Source organism: Pogonomyrmex barbatus, unplaced genomic scaffold (genome assembly GCF_055798465.1).
Source record: "Pogonomyrmex barbatus isolate J1 unplaced genomic scaffold, ASM5579846v1 scaffold1, whole genome shotgun sequence".
In the NCBI taxonomy this organism is placed as follows: domain Eukaryota; kingdom Metazoa; phylum Arthropoda; class Insecta; order Hymenoptera; family Formicidae; genus Pogonomyrmex; species Pogonomyrmex barbatus.
Window position 1 is genome coordinate 20,837,498 of NW_028297098.1, and position 10,317 is coordinate 20,847,814.

The 10,317-nt window shown below is 35.0% G+C and overlaps 1 long non-coding RNA gene across 3 annotated transcripts; it reads left to right on the forward strand.

Moving 5' to 3' along the window:
* The first annotated feature begins 108 nt into the window (after nt 1-108).
* Nucleotides 109-7,787, forward strand: LOC105426759 (uncharacterized). Of its 3 annotated transcripts, none has more exons than XR_003096686.2 (4): nt 109-553; nt 1,553-1,647; nt 2,192-2,413; nt 7,091-7,787. It is a non-coding gene; the product is annotated as an uncharacterized LOC105426759 (long non-coding RNA). The 3 variants fall into 3 exon arrangements; XR_016140018.1 differs by lacking the exon at nt 7,091-7,787 and adding an exon at nt 3,101-4,067; XR_967805.2 differs by lacking the exon at nt 7,091-7,787 and having other exon boundaries at nt 117-553; nt 2,192-3,047.
* The last annotated feature ends 2,530 nt before the right edge of the window (nt 7,788-10,317 follow it).

Here is a 10,317-nt window from a genome sequence, read left to right on the forward strand (position 1 = left end):
GGTAGTGGGGGGGGGGGATGCGCCAGGTGGCAGCACCGATCGCGCCCCCCAAATGTGTGATGTGGAGATCGGCTGGTTGGCTGGCGCTGCGCGCGCATCGCTTCCGGCGTACGTGGTCGCGCGGGAGTAGGCAGCGACGTTCGCCGCCGAAATTCGATGTAACGCCGCGAGTGCCGGAATACAAACAGGGAGCCGTGATTCGGAATCTTGCTCTTGTCGGCTTCGTTGGCTAAGGAATCTAATTCATGTTTAACGTTGGCAACGTTGTCAGAATCATTTCATTTTTGTTGTTCATCAAATGGCTGTGTTCAACAGGAAAAGCAACTTTGCAACCATTGTAAGATTCTTCAATTTGATTAGTTTGTACATTTTGACCCGTGAGGACCTAAGAGCAGAAATCAGTGATATCCAAGATTTTTACAATTGCAAAGCTGCTTTCTCTGCTGAATACAGCCATTGTTGAACAAGAATAAACGATGATTGCGAGCATTGTTGCGAATGTTACGTGGAACGCAAGAATTATATGAGCTGCGCCGTGTCGCAAGGTCATTCTGTACGTATTTATTTTGATGTCATTAAGGGTCGGCAGGAGAAACTATGTAGATCTCTATGTTAGATGAATTCTTGTTGACTGTTATGGCTACGATATTAAGAAATTTGCATTTGCGATATTTAAAATCAAGATAATCGTCTGCAAGCTGCTACAGAACGATTTTTTTTAAAGTAAAAATAAATAATTCGTATCATTGGATTTGCACTATTAATACAATAAATATTAAATTATTATTATAAATTAGTGCAATAAGATAGTAAAAATTGGAATACACATCCTTCAGATTATCAAAAATTTATCGAAATTTTTGAAAATTCTATCTTTCGAGAAGAGATTAAAAACAGTTTAATAATATTTCTATGTTTTAATTTGAGATAGTATTATGGATCGTATCAAATAATGATTTACCAACGATAGATATAGCATGCATCAAAAATAGTTATCAGCATTGCAAAGGAATGAATGTGGTTACATAGTTTACATCCACTTTCTCAGTTGGCGCTAGGAGTCTTATGAATCAGAATTATGTCGCGATATAATAATTTTATGAATTAAAATTATATTAGATTACATTCACAATTTTAATTTATAAATAAATAATTTTTGAGAAGTAATAAATAATTATTTTTAATAATAAGTAATAAATATTGTAATTCTTCTTTAAATAATTATTTGAAAACTTTATGTTAATATCAATATCTATTATTTAAAAAATAAGATAATTTATTATAGATTTTTGTCTAATTTTTATTATGTAGATTAGATGTAGATTATCTAGTAGACCATGTAGATACCGCAGCATTTAGTAATAGTATTGTGTATTTGTAAATTTTATGTTCATGACGCTTGCTTTTTAACAGTGTACGTATTAAAATTGGAATAATAAATACAGAAAAATCAAAGTTTCGATTATAAAATAATATATAGCATTACTATTTAACTTTTTTATAAAAAAATATATATATATTTAATTATTAATAATATTAATCTGATTAACAGATATACAGAGAACAACGTTTATCCAGACGATATCCATACGCTGCCGCAATGCATAAGTTATATAGTCAACGTGCAATTATCTGAAAAATTGTAAGGTAAGAAGTTAATTTTAAGTTTAATTGAAGAAATTGATAAGTTGGAAGGGAGTTTTTTATTTTTTTCTTCTAATTTCTTTATCAATATAAGACAGTGATTTTTTTCATTTAATTTTAAAAAATTGTTTTTTTTTTTTCAAATTTTTGTAATATTCTATTTATTAATTATTCTTTTACCTAAAAATTACTTTTACCTACCTAATAACTTGTTATCAAACAAGAAAAAAAACACATAATATAATCATGTAAAAATTGATTGATAATTATTTTATTTTTAATGTAAATGTAAATTATTATATTGAAATAAGATTAGATAAATCAAATTAGTCCTTTCTTCATTTTAACGAACTCTCATTTAATTTCTTGAAATCTGTTCGGAAATCGAGAATTATTTGCTCATCTTAAATTTTATTTTCTTTAAAAGTCGCCCTTAAAAAGATTTTCTCTGTGAAATATATTTTATACTTTATAAAATTTTCATTTCTCAAATGCATAAAGTCGACAAGTACGACCGTCGTCATTTTGACTCGAGTTTTCGTTCTAGATGCCGCTTTGCGATACTCGCTATCTACTACCGCGAATACGTGCCACGTGTGTACGTTGCGTATATCAAGTTGTAATAGAGACGAGTAGGTTTACTATCGCTGCTGTTGCCGGTAGGCGCCGAGTTACTTGACTCCCTATCCTATTTAGGACTGGACAGGAAAGGGACGAGCTGATGAGCATCTGCCCGCTGATCTCGCTCCCGTCTAAATGGTACACACAGGTAGTTCTCTAGTAACGCGGAAACTCCGTTGAACTTCCGCGTATGTATGTCTGTACTATAAAGCCGGTTCGTCGGATCTCGATGGAAACTTTAATCGAATAAGGAAAAAAAATATCTGAAAAAGTGAATAAATCTTTTCCGTTTCACAAAAATCTAACTTTTCTGCAAGAGGTTGACAAAGAGAGGAGAGGTGGACATTTTTATATATGATATATTTATATCAATTTTTTTTTAAATGCCGTCTACAGAGCAGATACTTAAAATTTAGTTAGAAAAAAGCTTTGTTTAGACATTTTTATATTTTTTGTGTTTTGAATTAATTTAATTTTATTAGCATTTACGGAAGCTTTTATCGCTATTATTTTATCCTGTTTAAACCGTTTCTTTTATACATTAATTAATTTTATATAATCGAGATAAAAAATATCCTATTGGTTCGAAAGCGAGAAAAATTTCTAATATAGTATTTCACTTTAGTACGTCACTTATCGTATAATTTTACATCTTTAATAATGACTTTAGTTTTAAAGATATCATTTTTACAAATTTATATCAAAATCACCAATCACGAATAAGAAATTTAATTATCTATCTTTGAATACGAAATATAACATTTTCATGTATATTCACAAAATTTGCATCGTAATCTTAATTATCTTATTTACATTACGTATATATTCCGAGAAGTACAAGAAACATCTGAATCAAGATGAAATATGCAACGCTTCCTGAAACGGTGACTTTTCCATCGGACTTGCCTCCGCTTTCTTGGAAAGCCGCCGCGGGGGTTGCAAGTGCATCCCTTCGCGCCGACCTCGCGGCGGCAGCGACGGCCGCGGTCTTATCGCGACCTACGGTCGAGACTTACGTAAGTCGAGGACCGAGCGTGGTCGCATTCGTTCCTCGAAGCGTCGTCGCAGCGGGAATCGAGCGACGAGAACCCGGTTGTGTGTGTGCGCGCGCGAGGCTGTCTGGCGCCGCGCTGTCGCATCCCATACAGAGGATTGCTTTCGCACAGAGACACAGACGGGGTCCTCTCTCGTGGGTGTCCGGTCGAGAAGAGAGATAAACGGGGGGAGGGAAAAAATCGGAACTACAGCTATCTCGAAATGCCGATGCTCAGCGCATACATCGGTGTGTTATTATTCGGACGGAATCGTATTTTATCTTCGTCAGAAAAATCCGCAACTTCGTTAGTTACAATTAGATATAAATGTTGATTAACCGGTGTAATAAGACATTTTCTTATTAAGACGAATGAAAAAAATTATTTGTCATTTGATATGACTCGAATAAATAGATGAAAGAATTAAACTATTAAAGAAGGATTATATATTGATTAGAAAATAAGATTGTATAATTGAGATTTTGATATTTTATAACGTGAAATGTGTAATAATTGTGATAAATAAAAATAAGATGGATGATGATACAGTTTTGAATTTCTGCGCGAATACCATGAAATTTGAGTACTTAAGTTTCAATTATAAGTAATAAGAGCTTAAATATTTACAATCGCAACAGTTTCCCCATTAGTGCACTAATTAGTACGAGAATGTCTCTACGGTGCTAAATGATACTCTATAGGAATCTTCATTTAAATATCAGGTATCTCAAATGAATGAACATCTAATCATTCGTTTAGAAAATCATGTTAATTGTAGGAAATTTCTCCAGATTTGTCTCCGAAGATTAAAAATCTTTGATTAAATTAAACCGACTTAAATAATTTAAGAGAGAAATTTTTTATAAATTAAATTTAATTGACTCCGAAAAGAGAAATTATATATATATATATATAATTTTTTTAAATAAGGATTCAATGGGAGTTCTTAACAAAAGTGGTTATTCCAAAAACAGCCAAAAACTGCTGAATCATCACTTGATTCTTATTATTATTCTTTCACGAAGACCGATCACCGATGCCTCGCTATCGGGACGATCGATGCTTACGCGGAAAGAGGGAATCGGTTTCCCGGACGTGTTTTCTTTTTCATCGGGCGAATCGATTCTGGAGACGGAGTGCGGATCGATGGCGCGCATAATTGAACACCCTGGACTGGTTTGGGCACCATCGTCGTCCTCGTCGTCGTTCCGCCGTTCCGTGAGGCACGATCCGCTCTCTCGGGTCCGGGCATAGCGATCGTCCCGCAGCATTCTCATGGGCTCCTCCTCGCCGTATCGTTGCGGCCGGTGTTGCATTAATTAAGCGCAGATGCCGATGCCTTGTCACCCGCCATTTGCCATTCGTATTCGCGTTTGTATTCGTCCAGCCGCAGCGGTCGGAACCTAATATACGACGACGTGTAGAGGGTGTCCCGGAAATCGCGTTCCGTCACTGTGATGGATTTTCCCGAATAATCCAAAGTACATAAACAATGAAAAGCGATCTATTACCCATTGATTTTTTTCAACATTAAATATTTTTATAATTGATGAAATAACAAATGCGCAATGTGACACATTAAAAATATTTTGTATAATATGCTAATAAGAGTTTTTTCTAAAATTAATTCGACATTGGAGCAAGAATAAGATTGTAATAAAAAATTGTTGTTATTTGTAATAAAAAATTTTCTTTACTTATAATTCAGAATTGAACGCTTTAACATCGAAATAAATGCTATTTTTTAAATTTTATGATCTAGAAAATATTACGACTTTCCTGGGATAGCTTGCGTCTTTTTACGCTCTTCTTCATTTTTGCTCTATTCTCTTTTTTTCTCTTCCAGTCAATATTCTACCACTCAATTTTTCTTCTTTTTTCGCTCACACGAATGTAGTCGTTGTAAATTCCTGTCATGAATAAAAGCGGATATATAAAGTTTGCTATCTAATAAACCTAAAAATATGAAAAGTTTATAAATTTTTCAGAAATTCAGTTGATATTTTCAAAATTGCTGATATAGTTTAAGGTTTTGCCTCTTAAAAGTATCAAAATATATTTCTTATTTCTTGAATTTATAAGTAATTCTTTCAAAATTTTTACGAATCAAATTTTAAATTTGCAAGTAAACGACAGTCATCTTCCTCGTACAATTTCTCGTGAGCTTCAGTTTAACGGAAGTTTAAACGACGAAGTGCCATTTAATTGCTGCTTGATGCTGAAAATAAAGAAGGCGCGAAAAAGATGACGTCCAATTAAACTTTCGCTAAAGAGAAATCGACGCCAAATTGATTAAGGAGTTCGCAGCTCGCAGCTGGGAGAAAGCGCGATAATTTGCGGAAATTCCTAGATATTTTGTAAACTTAACATTTTTTAAAGAAAAAAGTGCTTATAAAAATATATCATGTTTTTCTTATTAGTCATTAATCATCAGTTATTTATTTAATACAAAATATAACTTTGTTGTATACTATTTATATATTTTAGTTTCAGTTATCTTATTTCTAAAAAGAATAAAAAATGTTTCATATTATTAAGTATTATTAAAAGTTAGCAGCTCAAGTTTCACCTTCCGAAACATTATACTTTTAAGCAACTTTTATTCGAGATATTTTTATTCGATGCAACACAGATTTTTATATATTTTTCAGCATTAAGAACCTTGACACACAGATAAATTATAAAATAAAAGAGTGTTTTGAATTATAAATAAAAATATACCCAAAGATCATTTTTTTATATCGATCTAGAATTTCCAATAGCTAAGCATAATCCTGGGACACCCTGTACGTTCATCAAGATTTCATTTTCCTCGTTCGTAGTCATTCGCCTAATTCGACTGTCCACTTCTCTGCGTGCGTTTGTCTGTGCGTGCGTGCAATCTTATGCGTGCACGCGTGCGAACGAGTGGTCTTGTGCATTCAATTCTTATTCGTGTATGATGCGTGCATTCGTGGTGAATCGATAGCCGAGTATAGCCGGGCTTTCGAACTCGCGTTGCGAAACTGGTTATGTACTTAACGTGGGATAACCGTCGGAGACAGGTGTCCCGAACTCCTCTCGACGTCGTCGCGAGATGGTCGGTTCGATCGTCGATGGCAGCCTGGGAAGAAGATGCGGAAGGCCGCGTTGAGACACGTAACACACACACACACACACACACACACACGCGCGCGCGCGCGCATACACGCATACAGACCGCAGACCGTCGGGTTTTCTTTCCACAAGCTGGGGGATAGCCCGCGTTCTTGAATGTCACGATCGTCGCCGATAAAGAGATCAATCAGTTCCTTGCCTTTGAGAAAATTATCGAATCGAGAGAGTGGGAAGGAGTCGAGGCATAAATTATCGATAGCAGGTTTCTTCGATATGAGTCTTCTCATTTAAATAGGAAGTTAATTGTAATTACCATTTTACCGTTTTAATGAGTGATAATGACAGATGATAATGATCGTTATTATTATCACCAGTCGAGAGCATCTATAATAATTATAAGTAATAATTTTCTTATTATGAAAACGAGTGATATGATATTTTAATACATAAACTTGTTAGAACTTCAAATGCTGTTAACATTCTTCAATTTTAAGAAAAATAGTATAAAATTTAGTACGTCATAAGGTAGCTATATTTCAAATCTTTCATTTTTACTTAAATACGCATCAGAAATTTACATTAATCATTTACGTCATCATTACACTTTTTCCCCGCTCTCTCACCCTCTTTCACCGTATCTTCTTCTAATTTTCCCGATATTTTTATGGTTACATTGGATCATTAATTGTTGTTAGATTACGTTGACGACATCTATTTTCTGGAGGACGAGCAAAACGAACGAGTTTGTCATGACGGAGAGAAAGAGAGAGGAGGATTTGGATCATAGTTTGTGGACATATTGTGTATGTATGTATATGTGTATGCGTATGTGGGTGTAATGGGTGTGCGTGTGGTCGATACCACGGCTGGTTGTGCGAGTCGTCTGGTCAGCTGGCGCCAGGACCCTGACAGCTTCCTACCAGAGCGCACTTCGCCTCATTAATCTTGCTTTATAGCCGCTGTTGCACCTAAGTCCCTCGCTCTCTCGGTTACTCCTCGGCGCTCCTACTCGCGATTTCTCTCTACGCGATGAATGCTTTGCACTGGTCAATCTGCAGTCTAAAATACCAACGCTAAAATCGAATTCCTAAGAAGAATTACGGAAAAGGTTCTCTTCTATAAGAATAATGCGCATTATGTTACAAATTCTTAAGAAAAAAATTTAAAAACGCTGTACGGTGAAACACAGAAGAAAATATTCAGTGTGTAGATTTTGTACAAAAAATATACCCTGAAGATATACAAAGAACACTCGGAGAATACATATGTCATATGAATATAATATATACGACAGAAAAGTTTAACGGAGAGTAATGATAGAAAGTTTTTCAAATTATATTAATTGAATTTACAATTTGCAAATTAATTTTGCATAACTTAAAGACATGAAAATTTTTGTAATGTTAGTGCGATTTTATTTTTAAAATATGTGACTCGCACGGTCAATTGTTATCATCTTCATTTTCGTTTACATTGTTCAAGATAATTTTATATAATTAAAAATCGTTTATTTAAACAATAATGACACTGTTTGCAGAAAAATAAAATGATCAAAATATGTCATTGCAAGATTCGTTGTGCGCATAAATACATATACAATACTCGAACTCCGTGATGCGTTATCTTTTGAAATTAAATAGACAACCTTTGTAACGAAACGCTCATTGAAATTGATCTGACCGATATACTGTGAGCGTATCGAACGGATTAAAAAGCTTATAGAGACTACTTTTAGTTGACCCGTATCCGGGATCCAAACAACACTTCTAATTCCTTTGTAACAAAATTATTTTCTATTTATTTTTTTAATTAAATAAATTATTTAAAATTATATCATACAAAACGATATACATGGATACAAAAAGTATACATATACAATTTAACGCTATATAGATATAATTAAAAGTTGATTATAAATTAAAATTATAATATTACAATTAATATACTAGCTAATAAATATAAGAGAAAGAGAGAAAGAACGGAGGATGAAAATAGAGAATCGTTTATCATTATATCAAGACAAGCAGAATCATCCAGGATGAATTTCCTTTGCTTCTTTTGAAAGACAATTATTATTGCCTATCACGTTCTTTGATCATTTTGCGATCATCTTCAATATTAAGTATTTCAGTCATTTCGCGTCAAATTGGGTAAAATGTATGGACGATAAAAGAACCGGGAGCGACGGAATGCCTGTGACATAAAATCGAGCATAACCGTTCAGGACGAGCGCCCTTTCATTCCTTTTTCGGAGTCAGGTACGCACTGAGCCAATTACTATACTCACGCTATGTGTGTAACCGTCGAAAATTAAGTAATGCTTATGAAGGTAGATAAATGCACCTGCGCCTGCCTTTTAGCAGGTGCGTACCCACGTTGGTTGGCTCGCCTTTCGGGCCCTCACGAAAATAAGAGGCATAGGGCCGCATCGCGTGTCCTTGCATCGCAAACGCATAATCAGCCTCGCGATGTGTGCGCTCATGTAGCTTGCGGTTCTCATTGTTGTTACGCTTCCGTAAAATAGTGTCTTGCGTTAGCGATGGCAGCAGATTACAAATTGCCATTTCAAACTTTTTATTTTCAATTTTTTATTCAACAAACTAAGCATTTTTTTTTTCACAATTTCGGTATGATGTAGGGAGAAAATAAAAAGATAAAAAAAAATATTTAAACATCAGACAGAGACTGCGGACAAGTCCTTCTTTTCAAAGCTCATTCCAGATCATGTCATGTACAAGATTATCAGCATTTTTTGTCAAAAGTGCTATTTTTGATATTACTTTCTCTTTCTTTTTTTTCTTTCTTTTTTTTTTTTTTAAGAGAGCGCAACATACGAATAGGATATTTGAAACTTTATATTGGTCGTCCGCGATCTCAAAATGCCTCAGATGCATGAGGCAGATATGCTTGAAAACGATATGTTCGCGAGAGGAACGAGGAACGTAAGGAACGTTCCGTAACGTGAGAGAAGAAGACTGAAGGAGAAGAGAGCCCATATCGCGATGTTGTGTTTCGAGCACCTGCTTGCTCGCCCGGTCGGCATTCTTTCGTTTCATCTGCAGGCAACGAAACTGCCATCCGTGAATCGTACATAGAGATGCTCTAATTGCAAATGGAAACCAAGTGGAAGTCATAAATAGTATCCCTCGCGGCTCCCCGGCGATGTGAAAATCGATTAACGCTTAAATCGGTTTTCCTCTCTCTTACTTGCGCTATATAGACAAGGCTCTTATCTAGTATTACTAGAAGGAACGCGTATCGTGTATCTTTTAGTTATTTATTTTCATTTATAATGGGGCCATATCTCTATGATTAACTAATCGAGATTGTCGCTATAATTTGTCATTTTTTCAAATAAGAGATATCTCGTTTTTTAAGAATATTCCTTCTTGCTCCACTTGCGCTTTCTCTTTCCTTTCCAGAAGAAACGTTATTTATCACTGATTTGATATGGTATGTGCTTTTTACATTCGGCCGGATTAGTTAGAACTTCTTCTGAATTTGAAGCAGAGACCTTATTAAATATAACCATACGATAAGATTGGGATGGACCGAGATAAAACGAAATTCAATTTCTGCGAAATCTTTAATCTTTAATTCATTAGCTCTGATTAGGATTAATTAATGTTGACATTTGAATAAGAAACAGGAGATATCACAGAATAAGATCCTGAGTATTCGAGTATTCTGAATAATCTAAGTGTCGAGGAATGTTGAAGCTCAACAGATACTTTTGAGAGTTTCAATTCATGCACAAATAACATAATCATTGAAATATTTGCATATCCGATTGCTTCTTGTTCGGCGTGCGTGTCTCGTTGCACGCGTATTTTTCTTACGTGCTTGTCCCCTCTCACCCTTGCCGTTCCTCGGCAGCCGCCGCAGCATCAACCTCCCCGGGGTTACTCCCCTAACGCCCGTA